This window comes from Polypterus senegalus, chromosome 2 (assembly GCF_016835505.1).
Source record: "Polypterus senegalus isolate Bchr_013 chromosome 2, ASM1683550v1, whole genome shotgun sequence".
NCBI classification, from domain to species: Eukaryota; Metazoa; Chordata; class Cladistia; order Polypteriformes; family Polypteridae; genus Polypterus; species Polypterus senegalus.
In genome coordinates this window covers 227,954,018-227,977,374 of record NC_053155.1, presented here as the reverse complement: position 1 = coordinate 227,977,374, position 23,357 = coordinate 227,954,018, and positions in this window count along the sequence as shown.

Sequence of the window (23,357 nt, the reverse complement as noted above, 5' to 3'; positions counted from 1 at the left end):
CTAAATGCATTGAAGCAACTGCCATGTGATTGGTTGATTAGATAATTGCATTAATGAGAAATTGAACAGGTGTTCCTAATAATCCTTTAGGTGAGTGTACATTTATACACTCACACACTACGTATGAAGATTTATCACTTGAGGCTAATTTGACAATGCAATGTATTAGCAATATATGTCAGAATTTTTAACACAGTACAATTTTTGAAGAGAATTTCATTAGTTTTAGGGAAATCTTTGAATTAGAATTACTAGCCTACTGGACGCAGGAGTGATACCTTTTGGATGTATTGTTGAGCTATATTTTCAATTCACTCAAACAATCATTTTTTATTAGTAATCATAACAGCTGATATATGAACTAGATCTCTTTGAAATTGCATTCTCAGGGTGTTAGTTCGATCCATAAAATCTTTTGCAGACATCCCATATTCTTCAGCCAGGAGCAGCTTTTTCCTCTTTGTTTTCTTGGTTTTTGAGTATTCCTTCATTGTCTGTATGCCTCTGAGCTATGTTGCTCTGAAATGTGATAGAATTCTCACAATAAACCTTTAGAATCTTGGTTGTTTTCCTTTTTTATTTTGCATCTGTGTTTTCAGTTTGAAAATATTTTTTAGGAATAAATTAAATACTTTTTTCAGTTTTCTTATTTACATTTTCCTTACAATGTATATTTAAGTAGTTTTATTTTTTTGTTTTTACTTTTTACATTTACATATTTCCTGTGGAATAAGTACCAGAGAGTTATCTTTTGAAAGAATTTATACATTTAAACAACAGATGATCAAGTTCATTGTTTATCATCAGAGTCAATTTGCCTTTCAAAATTTTTCCTTTTTTCAAATAATGTTACCTATTAATCCTTACCAAGCTACTTAAAAACTAGTTGGGTTCTGGAGCCTAACCAGGTAACAACATCCAATAGATAGTAATCAACTCTGGATGTGTAGCCACAGGAGTGTAAGGTGAGTTCAAGCACGGGTAAAATGTGTGTTGAAAGAAATCTCTCAGTCCAAAAGTTTGTTTTAAAATATTTAGTGAAAATTCAAAGCAAACAATCCACACAAGAATAAAGAAAAAAAATTGTGACACACATAGGATGAAATGTAAAAAATTACAAAAAAAAATGTATCTTCTCTAAACTTAGCTTTTCTTGTAAACCTTTAATTGTTTTTATGCTTAAAGATTCTTTACTTCTTCTTCTGTACGCTTTAAATGGACAGCACAGCACATTAAATTAAGTACTTTAATGTTACTTGGCATACAAAACACACAAGGCACGATTTAAAACCATGTGCCCTCTACGCCATACCTATGGCAAGGCTGATCACTAACTGAGAATAATGTTTAGTCAGAGAGGCTATAAACACATAAATTATGCACTAATATTTAGGAAAACTTTTATATAACTTAAATAACTACCAAATGGCTCTTACAGAATGCAAATATTGTTAATTCTCAAAAAAAAAAACAATATAAAAAGTTACAAGTTCATTTAGAGGAAGATTTCTAAGGACTTCTCTATCAAACTACACAAATACAGGCAGCACACTATCATTGTACTCATCAGAAATGGTGATAAGTGCATACGGGTGGGAGGTTGAGCAGTTGGCCTTTTGGTGTGGTCAGAGCAATCTGAGGTTAAACATACTGAAAACTGTGGTTTCCAGAGGGCCCCTATTCATACTTAACAATAAGGTTTCAGGTGTGGAAACCTTCATGTTTATGGAATCTATAATTACCCAGTACATGACATGGAAGACCAACATGGGTTTCAAATAAAATGCAGAGCAGCAGCTGTACCTCCTACAACAGGTAAGGGAGATCAACACTGTAGCTGCCGATTCAGTTCTTCACAGAAATCATTACATCTGTTCTAAGCTCACCCACTACAGTGTGGTTTGGATCAGCAACTAAATATGGCAAGAACAAATTAAATGAATAGTCACATCTGCCAAAAAGATCACTGGCACTAGTCTTACAAAATAACAGGACATAGACTACTCCAGAATCATGAAGCAGGTAGAGAAAATCATCACTGCCCCCTCACATTTAGGCTACAACCGCTTTGAAATTTGTTGTGCAGGGAGTAAGGGGTCCGTGGTGGCACAATTTTTCAAAACTAAAGAACAGTGAGCACAGGCTTTGTCGGTGTGTAAAGCCGAGTGGCCCAGGAGTGTTGATAGTGAAATTGGCTGATCACACATTCACGTGCAGACATACTCATTTTCATATTGACACTCTGGAGGTTGTAATTAGTGCACCAGCACCCATGAATCATAAATGGGCTCTGACTAGGTTAGTCAAGAGAGAAAAAAAAATGAAAAGATTAAAAAGAAACAGTGTTTTGTTCACATGGGATGGTGACAGAGGAAAGGAAATTGGGTGACCAAGCTGGTGTGATGTGCTTTGCAGTTAGTAGTCGGTCCCGCTGTGAGCAAAGAGAACGGCGCTCACTCCTCCTGAGAATCTGTGACACTGGTGGGTGATGATGATGGGACAATGGAGCTGGTCTTGGAATCACCCAGCAGTGAACGGATGAGGTGGCTGGGGTGGAATCCAGTGCTAGAAGGTGGACAGAGCTTGCTGGTGTCTCAGGTTCTAGCAGAGTATACCGACAAGTGAGCTGGGGGCTGAGAAGATTAAGAGAGTTGTATTAACATGTGGTCTGTGCTAGTGGCTTTATAGAGCTTCGGAACTGACAAATCTGGACAACATTCTGCTCACTGTGATCAGAACTGTGCTGTAAATGTATCTCTGAATCTAAAACTATTAATACTTCTACACTGATGTGCGGCAAGCCAGAAGCAGGGGTTGATAGCAAGTGCCAGCTGTCACCTGAAGTATGCTGACAGCTGGTAAATTTATTTTGTGTAGATTATTGCATTTATTATAGGCTCCATGCCTTAGTTCATAGTTCATAAAATGATTTTTAATTGGAGAAACACAAGATTGTGTTATAGGTGATATTTTTAGCTTTTTGATGTTTTCATTTATTAAATGTGTTGAAAAGGCCTACGGGTCTTACTTAGTTCATCTCAACAATGTTTAAGGTAAGCATAAGCATTGTTCTATTAATTGAAATAAATCTATCTTTGACATTTTACATATTTATCAAGTAAATAAATGAATGTGAAATCATTTCGGAATGCTCACATAATACCATTATCACGAATACAACCTTTGATCCACCATTGTTTCGATAAATTGGATTGACCTAATGGTATTTAAACAGCAGAAGAAAAAGAACTAGGCAGGTTGCAGTTTAAGACATGCAAGTGGCATATTATACAAAGAACAAGCGTTTTTTTGGTAATCATGTTCAATAAAAATACACAGTCAGCCATTTCAGGTTTGCTAAGACATGATTGCTTTAATCAGTACTTTCCGTTTTCATATAATTGTGGTGTTACTAAGTGGCAGTTATAGGAAATAAGATAGAATTGTATGTTATCATCATTTAAGGGACTGTATATAGCCAAATGTGATAGTTTATTGTGATGAACAAAAATTTAAAGCAATGAATAAAAAGCTCATGTTAAATCTGCACCATCTGCTTAAATGAAGCAGTAATAAGAATTAACAACAAATTTGAGGTTAAAATGGTTAGTGCAGCTGCATTACTGGAGTTAATCTTTCTGCTTGTATATAAAATAACCCATCATTCAGCAATTAAGGTCCATGTGTACTGTTTATCATCTACATGTAAATGCTTGTTAGGCTGTGCAAAATTAAAACAGTCATACCATCATGCAAACAGCGTCAGGATTATAAGTCTGGACAATCTATTTAAGCAACTAATTACTGGTTTCATCAGGTATTCCCACTAACTACTGCTAAACTGTACTGTCCCTGATAAACACTGATACAGATTTGGTTTTTTAAAATGCTATTGAACAGCAGCAACAAAAAGTGTTTTAACTCTGAAGACCTCTTTATACAAGCCCCCAGAAAAAAAATACAAAATATACAAAAATCTGTATGCACATACTACACAATCAATTTTACAATGTTTTGTGCATTTTATCTGAGTGTACAATTCCTATCTCTACTCCAGTCATGTACAATATGAATCCGTGCCCATTATTCAGATTATACTGATAAAAAATAACAGCAGTATCTTATTTATAGTGAGACCTGATGCTTACCACGTAGTATTAAATCCTTCCACACCATTCATATCCCCAAAATCTAATTGAGGGTGTTAAACAGATCCTGTACGAGAGAGTATGGGTACCTGTATGTGTAAGTGTGCCCTGTGGTAGACTGGCACCCTGTCCAGAGCTGCTTTCTGCATTGTGCTGATTTTGGAGGGTTAGGATTGAGTGGAACTGGGTAACACTGAACAGTTAGTAACGTGTGAATGGACAAATTTTGGTTAGAATATTATTTTGTAATTAGGGAATAAAATCCAACCAAATAAATATGCAAGTATTGGGAATTAAATAATACATTTCAAGACACTATTCAAAAACAACAAATGTTATCAATAAATCTTTACTTTAAAAGATTATTACTAAAAAAGGAAAAAAGTATTTGAGATTCTTAGTTATATTTCATTTGGACAATTATGTGCTTTCATTAGGTATATCTTAAATCAGCTTTGCATAATCAAAGTTAAATGTAAAATTATGCGCAAACATAATCAGCAGTAATGTTGCAAATTTAAATCTGTATTTTATACACTCACACACACAACAGAATTCATAATAAAAATAAAATGCATACTTTATGAAGTGTTTCTTTTTTGGTAGTTACAATCAAATTTATGTGGTTTAAAGTCAAATTTCCAAAAACAAACTAAACTAAAATAATGCATTCTTTTGCATGTTCACATTCAATTCATATGCAATAAGAAAAGTCTTCTGAAGCTTTAAACTTTCTCCTGACTTTTCTTGTAAACAGAGTCTTTGCAGAATTTAATATTTAGCATGAGTTATGCAACCTGAAAATGAAACAGAAAAAAAATGAAAAAGAATACCCCCAAGTATGCCATTGTATGCTTACTTAGATTTTAAAATTCCCAATGTTCGCGTGCATTTTCTGTGGACTATTCATGCATAAGATAATACATTTCTGTACAATCACATATTTAGAAAAGGATTCTTGCATAAATTCTTATTTTGAATTGGTTTCAGAATTGAATAGTTTTATTCATCAAATGCTAACATGATGAGGTATTATTGTCAGCAAAAACATTTTGAAAATAAACAGAATACTCAGTTATGTATTCAAGAAAGGAAAAATAACAGTTTTCCATGAAAGGATTATTTATTATAGCTCCAGTGTTAGCATGATGCATTGAATTCTTGACATTGTTATAGAAAATCAATGGAATTCAATCTGAGAGAATTGTGTTGCATGGATTCAAACTTGATGGTAACATAAATCAGTATTTCCCAATGAAGCAGCCAAAAACACAACTAGATTCTTTTATATACCTATTTCTTTGTTGGGGTGATTGATATTTAATTTTTTTCCTTTAAATGGATTTCTATTTCTTGTCGGCATTCACTATCTTGTAAAGCTGAGGAATGAACATGAACTCTTTGCAAAGCTGATTAATAAGCCTGAACTCTGAGAATGTTACCCTTCAGAAAATGATACAATCCACATATTTCTCTCACAGTTGCTTTTTTGTGGGTAAAACCAAGTTCAGTAAACCCAGTTAGATTTTCTTTAGCATATTAGTATTGAAGCAAATTTTATGTTTTATTCATAAACAGGAGCATGGAATGAACCATTAAAATTCTCACACATCTTTGGTTCTGTGGCCGAGCATTTTGTAGCCTATGACTAATATTTAATTGTTTTCGTAAACTTGTACCATAGTTAACATGTACTGTAATAATAAAATAAAAATAAAAAATAACCTGCTTTTTCCTTATTGTACATCATTCTTCCCTACCCAGGCTGTCTTTTGGAGTGAGTTTATCGTGTGTTTTAGATTCTTGAATTAAATTTGCAGGCATGTTCAGTCATTTTTACTATCCGAAAATGCAAAAAAATATTAATATGTAAAAAGATTTTTTCACAGTCTTCTACAATAATAAACAATGCTTCCTTAAAATATCAAAAACAACTTATGACTTGAAGCCATGGTAATCTTTGTTACGTTTTACTGCGAATATGATTATATACCATATATTTCAACAGACAGTGTGGCGCAGTGCTTCAGGCTTTGGACTTCAAACCTGAGGTTGTGGGTTCACATCTTGCTATTGTAAGTCACTTCATCTGCCTGTGCTCTAATTAGAAAGACAAAAGAAATGTAACTAATTGTATCTCAGATGGTGGAAGTCACTTTGGTCAAAGGTGTCAGCCTAAAAATAAGTAATAATGATAATTATTTACATAAAGAAAATGCAAAACAACTTTGTTTTTGTGTTGTGCGCAGTTATGTATTTTGTTTACATAATTAATTAACACTAGTTTATGTTAATAATTCATTGCAGAAGTTAAATATTGTTTCTTTATCCACTTGAGACTATTTTGTGAAAGCAGCCTTGTTTCAGGTGGCGATCATCAAGTCTGGCATTTAACTCTCACATATATCATCGTAATGAGCCGAAGACATGTAAACCCTCTGTAAAATTTAATACTACATTCAGTTTCATAAAAAAAAAAAAAACATTCATTAACATTAGTATGTAAACAAAAAGAGATTTTCACACACATGCCCTACTTGTTAAAATCCCCATGTTACGTGCTCAAAGTGTTTACTGGGATTTACTCATTCACACATACTAGGAGTCATTCATGAAAGACTCATCTTAGGTAAAGTTTATTGTAAATCTGTGACCACTCACAACAGAGTTGTCTGTGTTTTTATCTAAAAGAATATGGAAGGCAAGCAATTGTGACCAAATTCTTTGCTTGTTCTTTTAGTGCTGTTTTACAGAGAAATGTGTTTTTTATACAATGTATTAAAATTAAAAAGATAGATATTATAATCAGAGTTAGAATCATAATATTCTACTGTTCGGAATGGAGTCAATCATGGGTGTCACAGACACTGCTCTTTAGTGGTCTAAGTAATTTCTTTCAAACAAGAGGTTTTTAGTATTAGTAATAGGAGGTCTAGATTACTACTAGACAATAAAAAAAAATATGATTTTTGTCTTTTGTCTTTCTGTCTTTGACCCTCTGCTTTTCACTAAGTATATAGTTACCCTTGGCCATATTATCCATGACTTTTCACTGGTTTATCATTCTTATGCAAGATGATCAGATCTATTTTAGTGTTAAAAGTGGATATCCATAAGAAATCTTTCATGATTTTCATTGACTTACTACTTGTTCTTTTATTCCTACCTGTTGCTGTTACTAAGAAGCTTTTCCAAGCCTTCATCACACCCCACACTGCCTTTTGTAACTTGCTTTTATCAGCAGTACATTCTAATGTATTTAATCAGCTCTGCCTGGCTGAAAAATCTATTTCAAGAGTCCACACTCAGACCCTATAAAGTAGTAAGCACATAACGTCTGATCTGTTCAGTCTTGCCTGGCTCCCTGTGTCTTTTAGGATTGAATACAAAGTCCTGTTGTTATCCCAAAAAGCTATGCACTAGACTACATAAGTATCCCCCTGCATCATGACATGCCCTGTCTGTTGCCCCCAGTCCAGTGTTGCAGGTACTCTTTGAGTTCTAAATGGCAATACAGCCTTTAGCTTGACAGCATCCAGACTTAGGAATAACCTTATTATAGTAACTACAGTGTGTTCCAGATCTAATTATGCAGATCCAGATCTCCTGGATGATTTTGATTTATGCGGGGACGATTCCAGTTTGGCGCAAAGACGATTCTTCAGGTCATCAGTTCGCACAATCCTCGATGGTCCAGGATTTTTTGGATGATTTTCTATGTACTAAACTTAAGTTATAGCGTAATGTAAATTGCATAATTAAATCTGGACCACTCTATAGATCTTGTGACTTAATGTATTCTTTTAAAAGTCAAACACTTCTGTACAGAAATTCATTTAACTTAATATGACATGCTTACCCTTCTTCTCAGTGACATATGCTGTTTCTGCCCAAGTGCCTATGTTTCTTGTTTATTGTGTTCTAGCATTTTGAATTTTAATTCTGTTTATTGTTTCTTGTTCTAACTAAAAATTTTATATCTCATGCATTAGACTTTTATTTTGCTGTTTGATGCTTTGATATTATTTTGGATCTAGTGTTAATCACTGAACGTTTTCTGTGTTTTTACCCCGTACACCTTTTAGATATTTTTGCATATAATGCATGAAGCACCTATTACGAAAGCTCATGTCTGTCTGTCCACCTGTCTGACTGCATGAAACAGCTCAGCCAAGGAACCAAATTTTGTTGAGACAGTTCAATTTTCTGTTGGATATCTCAAACAGATCACACTGTACAAAGTTTTAATTTTTTTTATTTCACACTGTAAAGCATTGCCGAATTTGTGTATAAGGGATTACTTCTTTGGCATAACTGGCATTAACCAGCATCTTATGCCTTGAGCTGCCAAGGGTTGTGCACACTAAACGTGTCGTAAATACACTCGCATTAGGAGAAAGGCAAGAAATTAAAATAATGTGTGCTTTTGGTTGTATGTTACATTTACAATACATACGAACTGTACATCTTCTTCTAGGCTTTTAATCTTTTTTAAGTTACATTGATTTTCACTTTTATTATACTCCTAAAGATACTGGAATGAATTAGAGATGTATGTTGAGAATGAGAATGCAAGTGATTAGTTCCAAAAACAGTGAATTGCTAGATAAACAAGATTCATATACTTCTTAGAAGTGTATGCAGTTGTTATTGTTTAGAAGCTGGTTGTCTAAATGTCACTGAATTTTTAAACAGAAAAACAAAATAAGATAATACCCACTGCTATCTCTGCTCTTACTATTTTAAATAACACATTAAAGCAAAGAAGAATTAATACTTCATAAGAAGTGTTCTATTACTTAAAATTCATACACAACAAAAATAATTAATTTCAAAGCTAAAACTAAATAAAAAGCTTCACATTTGTTTTAACTCTTCCTTCATCTCATGCATCCTAACAATTTTATTTTGTTATTTTTATCTCAATTATTAAGTTCACTCCTCTGTTTGATGATTAATATACATTTAGCTGAATAAGGAGCATTACAGTGTGTAACTGCGTTTTGGAGTACTAAAAGGTTCAAAAATGTATGAATTCTAAGTTAGAATTGTATGTATTTTAAAGTTCATTTGAGTCAATCCAGTATTTAAAAAAGCCTAAAAAACATGACATTTCTTGCATATTATTATATTATCATTATTACCTGAAACCTGATAAAGGATGTAATAAACAAGAAGGTAAATAGCAGTATGCTGTAAAATGAGTGCTCATGTGTTCATTAGATGTGTAAACCAGAGGTTAGTTGGATGCACTGAGAGGTGGCACCCGTAAGTAAACCAGAGAATTTCAATTATTTCATACTTTTAGACTCCCACTGGATTTTGTGATATTTCAATGAACAATTTTAAATATTAAGCTAATCCATTGTAAATACTGTCCAGAAACAAACTTGTTGGTATAAATCTTCAAACTACTAAAAGTAGTATTAATCAGCTATAAAACTATTGTCAAAAGCTTTAGTGATTTTATTTGTCTATTGCAAAATCAGGCTCTTTATTATACCTCCATTAATCTTTTGTTTAAGCCCTAGATTTTGACAATTAACACAAAGGTTCAGTGTTGTTTTCCTGAGCGGGATCCTGATGAGAGGAAATAATAGAACTAGTGATACTGTAATTGCCAGTCTCTTTGGTAATTAGTATAAGCCTGTTTTGTGTCTTTCTGACAAGGAACCATCAAGCCATCAGACAGCATGGCCTATAAGCTTTTCAGCAGCAGGCGGGTACTAAGCTTGAAAGGTCTAAAAGCTTGGTTTTTTATGACATTAAATTTCAATAACATGTGGACAGTGACCCCCCTATACCCACCCATGTCTTCTGAGGCATTTCCTCAGCTAACAACAGTAAGAATGGAAAGTAGTAAGCCTTGACCTTTGATAGCTCTTTTAATCTTCTTTGTGCAAATTACACTCTCAGACTTTCTGAATATATTGTAATTAGGCATATGTATTCTAACAGGGCAGTAAGATATAGTTTCTTCCTAATCTCTCATTTATATGCAAAGAAGCACAGTTAAAGAGCTTAGACTTTTTCTGTCTTAATGCTCTTTTTCCCTTAATCAAGTTACTCATATTTCTCAGATCCATTACAAGTTTTGTCGCTCTCTTCATATAGAAACTGACAAGACCAAAGCAAAAACAGTGCAGCCCTCTTTACAATTAGATCTTGATTGTCATCATGCAGCAAGAATCAAAACAACTATAAGTAATGTTGCTTGCCTTCACATTATTAAATTATTACTAACACAAATATTTCAACCCTAGAATACTTTACATATCTTAGTTAGCTGATTAGAACAGATATCAAGATATTATCAAGATGTATGAGAAATAATTATATCGATTCAACTGTTACATTTCTTCAGATTATTAAATAATATTAAGAGAAACCTGGAATAATGTTTGTATCTTAACTATAAATTACTGTATTTAAATTATATGTAGCTGCACAAAGCAACAACTTACCCTTGATCAAACACACCACTTACCTAAACAATGGCTTACTTATAGTAGGCCATTTTAGATTATAACTAACTGCACTGCCGTTCCTCAGAGTACTCCAGTGATCATTCTACAGCATGAACATACATATGTCAGCTTAACACTGATGACATATGTAAGTAGCCCTGTCACAGACTTGTGGCCTCTCTAAGACCAGTTGCCACCTTGAACACAATGCTACGGAGACATGCACTAGCTCGCCACAACCATGACCTGGATAAGCAGATAAACAGGGAATAGATGATTGCCTTTGAACTTGTCTATTTTCTGAATCAATCCTTAAGTTTTAGGCTAGCCAAGAAAATTAACTTATTGCTAATTATTTGTGTAGGAGGTGTTTATATGCATGTGAAAGACGTATAGAAAATTAAAAGAAATAATCACCAATACAAATAAAAAGTAAGAAAAATTTCTTGTGTTTTATAAAAACTAATAGATATCTAAAACAAGACACCTTTACCATTTCATGTTACTACAGTAACTACAGACTGAGGCTTATTTTGTCTAGGATGTAAAGAACAAATATAGGGAGATTAACATATAAATGGCCAGTAATAAGCTTAGACCAATAAATAAATGAATAAACTTTAATATTCTATTTATTTATTTGACTGTAGAAGTTTCAAAGGAAGCAAAAGTTTCCTAAAGCTCTCTGTTGGCTTATCCCTATCTAAATTAAGCAAGCAAGATAGGTTTTGAGTGCTGGATTCCACCATCTTAAATAGTAGCACAGAGATGATATTATATAGCTCGTCTAGGATTTATCACACCCCACACAGGCATAACCAGCAACATAACTGTATGCATTAAGCCAATGGCGGTGCCCAAGGATAATACCAATAAAGTTAATAAACACAAAATAAACGTTTTAAGTTACATATTAACCACACAGAAAAGTCAAGGATGAAAAGATGGGTTCACATCCTTTCAGTGCACACGATTTGAGTACGTCAATTTGGATTAATTGGGTGGAATTATTTTAATAATAAGTTATATTTATCTGATTAGTTAAATAAACTTGACTTTTCTGTGTAAGATACTGTCAAAATAGTATGTGATATCTAAAAGTTTAAGTTTTTTAAATAAATATGGATTTTCTCAATTAAAAAATATTCTTGTAAAGAAAAGACAAAACAGCTGGAATCTGATACATGAAAAAAGAAGAAAAAAAAAGAATGGCCTAAGTATATCAAACAATTTTTGACGTTATACTGTAAAATAATTGTTGAGGACCAGGATGCTGAATATAAAGAACTAGCCAACCCGCGGCGTAGCATACGCCGCATAATCAGGCCGCTTTTTAAATGATTTTTAAGCACAGAGGAAAAAATAAACATTTGAAAAATCCGTAATTTAATAAACCACCAAGAAAAGTAACATTGCAACAATGCATGCTACGAAGCAACATACAATTGTCTGTGACTGAAAACCGGAGGAGCGCCTTCTCCTTCCAAAGCGAAGGACGGGGTTGAACGGCGCTCGTTCAGTACGCACTGCCCGCTTATGTGCCCGCCCCCAACTCCCTACCTGAGTCGCTTTTGTCTGTGTACAGTCCACACGCACCTGTGAGTCACGATGACTGTTAATTTTCCAAACACCGCCTCAGTCGGTTTCCACGTTGACTTTTCATTGTTCTTTGCGGTTCTGGGTGCTTTTTTATATATAAGCCACCAAGTCACCCGACCGGGGGGGTGGGATGGGGTTACAAAGGGCAGGAACGTAATCAGTCCGAGCGTATGACCCGCACGTACTGGGAATTTCTCGTTCGTGAGGAACAATCGCAAGCCACGGTCTCTATCACGAATGGGGTTCAACGGCTTACCCACGCCGGGTAGACACACGTTGATCCATTCAGTGTAGCGTACTGGACATGCAAGTGCATCACAGACCTGTTAATGCTCAATCTCACGTGGCTGAAAGCCACTTGTCCCTCTAAGAATTTGGACGCCGACCGCTGTTGGGTCGTGTAACTATTTAGCAGGCGGGAGTCTCGTTCGTTTTCGGAAATAAGCATCCAAATAGCTCCACTAAGTAAGAACTGCCATGCACCACCACCCACAGAATAAAATACGGAATCGTCCCGTATTTGAGAATGAAATTGCGCGTCCCGTGGTCTTGGCCCCCGCTGCAGTATGCGTCCCTTATTTTTTTGTATTAAAAGTGGTAACCGTACCTGTGACTCACGTAGACTTTTCATTGCTTTGTGCGGTTTTGGCTGCCTTTCTATATATAATCCACGAAGACACCCGACCACTTGTGTACAAAGTGCAGGAGCATCTAAGAAGACGCATGTTTGTCGCGGATGCGAATTGCTGTATGTAGCGTAAAACAGTTTGCTATGAGCAACAGTTTCGTCAATGACATTTCTCCAAAAAAACCCGACTGACAGAAACAAACAGTTACCTGAAGCAGGAATTTCTATAACATTGAAAGAAGTGTTGTTTCCATGAAATACATTTGAAGCGGCAGCCATGGAGGGCAAAAGAATAGTCAACGTAGCTCACAGCTGGGTTTGCTATGGTGCAAGCGGTCATGCGTTGTAACCGAAAACTTGTAGACTGCTTACTTCATTGTGTTTTAACCTCAGTTGTAAATGATTGTTTTAAAGATCCCATGAAATACCCCTCGCAAACCGTTTCACACGCTGCATATGGCGATTCACCTCCGCGAGAAACATGCCTCTATGAACAGTCAACGTAGCTCGGAGGTGCATGACATGAACATGGCATTAACCTGACCTGCACCGCATGTGGCCTCCACGACAGACGAATATAAATGATGCCACTTTTTCGGTGTCCTCGCGTCCGACTTGGTGGGCGTGGCCCTGCGAGTTGTCGTCATATCCAACGCCATAGGTGTCTCACTTGTCGGCGGCTTAGTGAATCCACGCCCCTTCCGGCGTGCTTTTCGTGGTTGTCTTGCCTTAGTGAATTATATATATAGATTACCATGCTATTGTATGATTGTGTGCAGATAAACCGAACTAAATTAAAAACTGTCAGCTAAATTAATTCTTATTACTACCACATACCACTTGACAAGGAAGTAATCAATTTAATGTGTTATATGTTCTACTTTGCTAGAAGCACAAATAAACAAATTGCTCCTGCTGCTGATCCTTGAACTTTGCCTGTAACAAAAGCAATTTAACCAGAGATCTGTACCTTCTGTTCTCAGGGTTTAACCCTGAACCTTATTTACTATCTCACAAAGCATAAAATCACTGGGAACAGCATTGACTTTAAAAAGGAAGGAGTAATTTAATGGGATAAGACAAATATGTGGAATAAATATGAATATGACTTTACCATATTCCTCTATGATTGTTCAAGTTCATGCCATATAGTATATATTCAAAGTTGGACTATCCCTAAATTATAGTCCAATTTTCATGAAAAATCTGGGTAGCCATTTTTGAACAAACATACATACGTACACAGTACGTATAAACAGATGCACACTCAGCATTATTTAAATACCTATTATATACTTATATACAGTAGATGTAAAGATTTATACTGTATGCATAATAGAAAAATGTGTCTATGTAAATATTAAACTGTGACATTCCAGTCATAGTAGACTTTAATATATTTCTGGAGAATTTGGCCAAGAGTAAGAATCCTTCCATTTCGTTTGGTTTAAATCAACCTGACAACTGAGCTTTTTTCATAGTGTTGGCCGCCACGCTATAGAAACTTAAGAAATGCAGCTGTTATGATTTGGGCGTTTTCATAAATATTTTACACAGTTCTTGCAACCTTGTCTGTGGAGTTTTGTCTTAGATGAGTGTTTTATTGAGAATTGCATCCAATTCCAAAGTTTAAAGTCGGTTTTAATGGCATTAAAAATATTTTACACCTTAGCATAGTGTTATTATGGGAGATATTTTGTGAGGGTATTGTTTATGATTTCCAGAGTTTAGGTATTCTTGGAGAAACAGACAGCTTGTGAAGTCATTTACACAATGAGATAAACCTCGGGTACTTCCTATTTATCTGAGATTATGGGTTCTCTTTCAAAAGATTTACCATGTGATTTTGTTGTTTTCAAGAGCCTTTGTTTGACAAAACTTTTCTTATGAACTCTTATCGCTATTTCATTTTGTGTTTTGGCTTGGCAATCCGATTTAATGTCTTCCTTGTTTCTCAAACTTTAGTTAGGTTTAAAAAGTTGTATCATCTCCCAGTCTATAATAATAACAACCACCTTGTTCTTTTTGATGGCAGAACAACAGCAATAATTTTGGAATCTATTTCTTTTTGAATAATAATAAACAATTTAGATATTAAACTTTACAGCTGTAGCAGCAATTATTTTGACTCCCCAAAAGCTTCCTTTGGTTCTGAAGAGTTTTTGATCAAAACAGTTATTGGGGCAGTTACCATTGAACTGATGTTCTTAGTAAATTGTGCATAGGTCATATTTGACCTAATCTAGCATCTATATTGCTTCTTGAGCAAGTTCAATCATATTTCACTTAAACCTAACCAATGTATGCTTTCAAAATAATCGGGATTCTCCAGAGAGGAAAGTCTTGCAACAAGCATTTCAACAAAGTTAATTTTCACAGATAATTAACAACAATACAACAGTAATAACAGTGTCTTCTATGAACCCTATGAAATGCAGTCTGTATTATTCTGTATGCAGTTTACACTGGTAGTTACGTGTGCAATTAACCAGATACCAAGTTCATCCAGGATGCAATTACTGTAGGAAGAGGATGAATTCTATTTCATCCACACAAGGGACAGCAAAATAACGAACTGTGGAGTGTATGATCACTCAGTTAATTCATTACCAATTTTACTTTCATCAGTGCTCGTAATTAAAACAAATCAACAAGATGCCTATAAGGGGGTTAGATTAAATATAGATAGAGTTAGGAATCTCTCATTTTTCAAACAGAATGGAACAAATGTGAAGAGATCTATACAATTTATGAACAAAGTTCACAAATTGACAAAAGTCTGCATAACATTTTCACTTTATCCATTGTGGTTCGGACATAGCCAAAGAGTTGCTTTCACAAATAACTCAGGCACACTTGTTGAAATAAACAAAATGATACATCTAATTTATCGATGTCGGGATTGTCCTTCCGTCCCGTGAGTGCTACGCAGGCGCGGAGTTTCACACACGCCCTGTCCATTTTGCAATGCACGATGGGATTTGTAGTTTCGTTTTTCCAGGTAAAAGATGATTTTCTACTCCAGACTGCGTGATATCTTCTTCTTCTTTCTTACTATATAAAAGCGGTCGGGATTGTCCTTCCGTCCCGTGAGTGGAAAGCGTAGTGGTATTCCGCTTATCACAGACTTACTACTTGCAGCTTGCGGCGGCGACATGATGTGAGCAGAGTTCTGGTGCTCCCATCGTTCCCTTGCTTTTGTGCGTGATGCGCTGGAAAAATAGACAAAATTATGTCTCTGGAAATAATTAATGTTGATGGAGTACAATGCCTAAATTTCATTACAAAAATAACAGAAACTACAAGTATTAAAGTAATACCGCTCAAATGCAATATAACCAAATGAATGAGTTTGTATAAAATATCAAATTGATCTACATATTGAATTGCCTTAAGAAGTGGTCAATTTAAAAGTCTGTCACCTTAAAAGGCGGGTGAGCCTAGTATAAGGATATTAGATGATGGTTATATAGAAAGATATGTATTTAGACATGTACTGTAGATCAAAGACAATAACAAACATAAAATTATGAAAGCTTAGCTTAACTTTTTCTCTCTTATAGAAAAAGACACACAGCTCATGAATTATGATCTTTCAAATCATTTTTTCAAGATGGAAATATTCTGTAGCTAGTTATTGAGCTTCTCTTTTACTGTGGCATTCATTTGCTTAGATAGCCAGTGCACGGGATTACCACCTGCACTCGCTGTTTCTCTCTCTATGTGAGTAAAAGTGTGCCTGTGTGTGAGATGCTGCTGTACACTTTCTGACTGGTAGATGTGGTGCTAGGTCTTATTCTTCACAAGTTTATTATGTTTTAGCTACAGTTACACCAATACCATAATATATTAGCTGGCATTTTCCTATCTATTAAATTACAATTAATAGTTCTCAAACTCAAAGTAATACTTATGGTTGAGGTAATGTTGGTTGAGGCTTTGTTTCTTTCCTGGTTGGCTTTTTCCCAAACATGGGAAAATTTTCAGTACACTTTCTTTGTGTAGGAGCTTTTTTCCTTCTTCACCTTTGGTCACATCTTCTGGATGTAAGCGGTACTTCAGTTTCTCTTCAAGTATTTTACACACAGTAGTGAGCAAAATTACACCTTCTGGGTCAGCTGTTGACCTGTCAGTCCCTATCATTAGCAAGATGAACATGTTGTTTAAGTACAGTCTTGCGCTGTTGCCTGTGCACTTGCCGTTAGTCAGAAAGTTTAGAGTAATGGCAACCTCGTCCAAACTACGGAACAGGCAAGTATTTTACCCTTCCAGCTCACCACAGTTGCTCTCTGGAGTAAAGGGATTACTTCGTCTTTCGCTGCCACACCTATTAGGTTTGGATTCTGGCAATAGGCAGCTAAAGCTGGCTTGGTTTAGCTGATGCTTAATTAGGATTTGGCTGATGTTTTTAAAGGATGGAATAATAGGCTTTCATTGGCTTCTTGGGTGCACATAAATCCATCCTGTTTGTTGATCAGTGGTGTAAAGCCCTGTCCATCAGTGTTGCTCATCTTTGATTGATGGTCCTTTGTTCATAACCCGGGGTCTCCAACTTGTTTCTTTAGGAGACATCCCTGCCATGTTACAAGGTCTGGTATTGATAATCTTATCATATAAACTGCATTCTGGCAAGAGGCCCCACTACTCAGACTAAGATATTGTAGGTGGCAAATGACTTGTGTTTTAGCCATAGCAACACAATGAATAAAGTCAGTTTATCCTGCACTACATTAAGTGAACTTTTTGCACATTGTGTATCCACCGAAGCATAACGCATGCTGTGACCGTCGTGTATTCACAGTGTCACCCTTGTCATGTCATTGGTGCAATGAATGCAGTTAAATGATACTTCTCAACATCATTGTATAAACAAAAAAAAGTGAATGAAAATAAATTTTGTGAAACTAAATCAAAACAAAAATTTAATTCAAATATGAAATCCTCATACTAAAACATACAAGAAGACAAGAACACAAGTATTAAAAAGCTGTTAATTTTTTATTGAGTTCCTCTTCAATTTACATTATACATCTTTGTTTTAAAGTAACTTAAATAAAAATGGTTAACAGAATGTTAGGTTATATATATCATGCTGTGCACAGTACAAGTCCAAGGAGGTTATGCTCAAGCTTTATAGTGCACTGGTAAGGCCTCATCTGGAGGACTGTGTACAGATTTTGTCTTAAAGCTACAAAAAGGACATAGCAGTGATAAACAAAGTTCACAAAAGAGTGGCTAGGCTGATTCCAGGGCTACAGGGGATAAATTATGAAGATTAAAGAGCTGAGCCTTTTCAGTTTAAACAAAAGAAGATTAAGCGAAGACAAGTGTTTAAAATTATGAAGGCAGTTATTATATTGGATGAGATTTTACTTTAAAATGAGTTCAACAAGAACACAGGACACAGTTGGAAACTTAAAGATAAATTTCACACAAACATTAGGAAATTTTTCTTCACACAGAAAACTATAGACACATGGAATAAGCTACCAAGCAGTGTGGCAGAAAGTAAAACTTTAGGGACTTTCAAAACTAGACTTGTTTATTTTGGAAGAAATTGGTGGATATGACTGGCAAGTTTTGTTGGGTTGAATGGCCTGTTCTCATCCAGATTGTTCTACTGCTCTAATTTGTCGCTTCACACCCTGCTTCTAAGTCACTCTCCGACTAATTATCTTAAATCAACAACAGAACTCTTCCAAGGGCTTGCGGATCTGATTAGCATCACGCCATTTCTTTTCTTAACTGTTACCTCTCTAAACTTGTGAATACCTACATAATAAACAACAAGATAGAAACTCAAATGTAATGAATATATATATATATATATAGATACAAAGCAATTATGAAAAAGTATGTTTTATTCAAGCAATGTTTACAAATGCAGCACTTAAAATGAACATGTAAAAAATTGAACATGAGCGACAGTAGGCATTGTGTCCTAGGAACCCAATTACCCAACCTACTCTAACATTTCAGTAATTATTTACCACTCTGATGCTGATCTTTCCAATGATAAAAATAAGTCATTACAAGAGAAAATGATGAGAAGAATTCATAATTAATTGCAGAATTACCATATTTGAGGGATCCATTAGAGTCCCTCTTTCTCTTGCATGATCTGGCTCAAAAACTAATCAGCAAATTGTCATCTCATAACAGGCTTAACTTTGATACTTTTCCATCCAGCCATTTTAGCTCTAAACAGTCCTCAAGAAACTGACACAGAGACACGCACACTCATTTTCGAGATATCAATGTTTTCGGTATCAGGGAAACGTAAAAAGTCAAGCTCCGTCGAAAACTTGAGATTGAAATTTTTTATGAATCTAAAGCTTTTGCTCCTCTCCCATAGAGAATAGGTTATGGTGGGGCAGGACACCAAGGAAAAATACAGAACATTAACAGTGTTGAGGCTGCTAGAGATCCAATATGTTTTATTTAAATAATTGATTATAATGAAATCATTTAAAACTGTTTTGGCATATTTTAATATTAAATTGTTGTGAATGAAAAGTATGAGGCATACACAGACCCTGTGAGAGCTGCAAACATGCTAGCAACCTGAGGATTGAATAGAAGAGTTTAAAAAAGTCTTTTAAGTAATCAATACCTCTAAGCAAAATAAACCCAATATTTTGTATCAGAAATTCCGCCTTTCCCTGGCTATTGATCTAATGATTATGTGACCCCTAAATAGCTTCACAACTTTTAGAGATCCATATACATCAATACTTTTGAAATTAAATTATTTCTGAAATGACATAAACTATTCAAACTGTTTATTCTTCTATAATAAATAGCATAGCATTTGTATCAACTAATTTATTGCCAAAAATGCATTTGTGCTTGGATGGCCCTAACAGATGTAAAATTTTTTGGAATCTGCTGCACTCTTTCATTAGTATGCCAATATTTACATGACCCTCTTCTCATATGATCTCAGTACCATGGCTAATAGCTGCATTTTGTAAAAACTGACGGTGATGAAGTGGTGTGTATTTAGACTGCTTAATTTATGGAAAATGAAACAGAAGAACAGCCAATGCTTCTGCTCCAGTTAATTAAATATCTGATATGGAAATATATTTGAACACACAGCTATATCACAGCATGAAACCCAGAATAAATCAAATAAGCAATGAAAAGATTTTTATGATTTGATTGTGTTGTTTTTAGGTCCCACTTTGAAAACAGTTTTGTATATTTAAATAATTGTACCGCTGTCTGTTGTTTTTATTTAATACCAAGAAATCTCATAAATGGCAAATGTCACACTTTTAAAAAGACTGTGCCACTCTTAAATACTAATGATCCTATAGGAGATGCTGGAAGTGTGATATTCTTGAAAATATTTTGGACATTTTACTACCTAGGACTTGAGCTGCTTTTCTTCAACAACTATCATTAACAGGAATGTTCACCTAACCCATTATCTTAACACAAACTTACTTTATTATTGTTAGACAGTATGCATATACATGTACATGTAATGTTAATATTAGTAAAATGTCATATACTGTTTTCCAAAGCAGTTGTTTAGGGGTAGGGGAATAACATTTTATGTAAAAGGACACATGGATACGTTTCAAAGAGAGAACTAAAATATAACTGCACTATTTCTTGACATTCTGTTTTGAAAATGCCAATAACTTTGCTACATGAAAGGAAAAACACTAAAGCCACTTTTGAATCACCGGCCCCAATTCACTTTGGATTGCATTTATTTTACAAACATTGCCTCTGGATTGAAAAAACAGACGAGAAAAGATGTTAAGTGGACTGGGAGATAAACTAACCAAAAAACTGAAAGATAAAAATTCAGTAAACAAAACCCAAAACTTGATCTAAAAAGTAGTAAAAAGGAAAGGTAAATAATAAACCCATGAGACACTAAAGTACTACTAACCACAGTGAAAACTCTTTATTGCAACCCAGGAATATGAATAATGGGAGATGTGTGGCACAAACCTTTTATACTGTTGCATAAGCGACACCACAAGTCATGACCTCCCCTTGTCACATGGTAGGAACAGACACAGCAACCACAAAACAGTACAACACAAAATGGTGGTCCCAATAAGAAATACAAAATTGTGCCATGCCAAGAATTACAATATTTTTATTAAAATGACAATAACCTCAAATTATAAAACCAAATATAGAAATGAATTCCTTGCAAAAACTTAAAAATAATTAAAAAAAAGAAAGAAGTTTTAAGAAAAAGTTAAAAATAAGAAAACAACATGGAAATATGTGGAATAATGTCAGAGAAAAAAATTAAATGCTCCATTTCACCAGAAATCATTCAGTGGATAGGCACATATTTTTTAACACTTTAAAGTACTGAACTTGAAATCAAAGCTGATTAAAGATTATTTGTAGATTGCTATAAAATACATACGCAATGTATTCAATTAAAAAATATTAAGGGTACTGATGTGTACAACTATAGGTTACAGCATGCAAAGTTGTGTTTCTGCCTTTATGTAGACACATGGGTAGGATGTGGACAGCTGGTCACATGCGTGACTTTTTTGTTCACAGGAAGCAGGTGACCTCTATGGAATAGCAGCCCATTCAAATACTCCAATTTAACACAAATAAATGTATTTTTTCCATCTGGAGCTCTAACCCTTTGTATGATTTGTATGTTGTATGATTTGACAGTTGATTTAGCAGTATCATTTGTGGTTTAGCTGACCAAAGAGTCATACTGGATGCCATAAAATCCATAATGGAATAAATGCAACAACTCCAGATCCAAATCTCTATTCAAGTATGTTTAAAGACTGTACTTTCTAAATTCACCCAGTATGTAGTATTGGCAAGTACTCCATTTAATAGAAACTAACAAAGAAATAAAATCATTTTTAACATTTAGCATTCTCACTGAACATTGGCAGTGTTGTGTACCTCCCTTTGGGATTCACAAGGCCCCAAACTTCTCCCAGCATCTATTGGACACACTAGTTTGACTTCATAGAGCATTTATTACCCTTTGTGTAGACAATATCATTGTAATTTCTGACATCTTGGAAGAATGTGTTTGCTACCTCGTGAAGACCTTCAAGGAAATTGATCAGCATATTAATCCAAAAAAATATTTTGGGCTTGCTTAAGTGGCTATGTAGTAGGCAAAAGTTAAGCAAGGTGACAATTATTTAAGTTTGATTTTATAGTTGGTCTTGTCCCAAAAATAAGAGGCAAGACAAGCTTTTTGGACTAGTAGGATACTATCAAGCATTGTTGTTTGCTTTCCTGAAAGACTGCACCCAATACAGAGGTATGGACCCTCAACCTCAGGTATAACATCCCATGACCTGGGGCCTCATATATAAATGGCGCGTACACACAAAAATGTTGTGTAAGCCCATTTCCATGCTCAAATTGCAATGTATAAAACTTAAACTTGGCGTAAAGCCACACACATTTTCACACTAGCTAACTTCTTGGCATATACAAGTTCTCCGCTCAGTTTTGCAAACTGGCGGCATCGAGCATCAAAGCAGTGCTTTTGTTCAAGTATGGTTTCCCACTTTTTTAGATCCATATCCCAGACACGGCTTTATCATGTACACTGAAATAAACAGCATATTGTTTATTAGTTTAAGGCATCTGATTGTAGTTAACCTGTAACAATATAATGGTCCACAGAATGGCCAAACTATTCCAAATACCATAGCTGCTTTAGCATTGTTCCTCTCACTGTACCTTCTTCTTCTTCTTTCAGCTGCTCCCGTTAGGGGTTGCCACAGCGGATCATCTTTTTCCATATTACTCTCACTGCACCACTCGGAGTATTTATATCACTGTATCCGAGTATGGAATCACAGCTCTACAGCAGCTGATTGGAAAGAAAATTATCGGTATACAGCATCAAGCATACGATGCCTCAGCCATGCTGTCTGTTGAACTGCTCTCATACGTCAAACGCTTCAGAACCTTTCCTATAGAGACATTATGGTTCAGAAACAGTTTCATCGCAAGAACTATAAACACAATCAATTAGTCCATCAAGTGCTCCTTGTAGAACTGTTTGTACTTATAAGTACAATTACCTCACTGTAAACTTGCACTACAGTTATAATATTGCACAACCTGAGCCACTTTATAAAGCGTGCATTTACATATGATGACGATATCATTTTTAAGATGAAATACAACAAAATATGTTTATTACATTATACAGATAAAATGTTAACATTTAAATAATCTTTATTGTTAATAAATTAAACATGCGAGGACATGGTGTTGCAGCGCTAGCAATGAGCTGGCACCCATTCAGGGATTGTTCCTACCTCGTGTTGTATTCCTGCTGAGGCTGGTGTGACACTAGATGGATAGATGGGTGAAATAAATAAACATGTAGTACGAAGATATTTCAATCTTTCTTAAAAGTTTTGAAGAATCGGCATTCTACGCTTACAGATGGCTTAACAACTATTACAGAACTGATTGTGTGGTAACTGGCTACCTGGAGAAAGAAATGGAAGGACAGGAATTGGAGGTTAG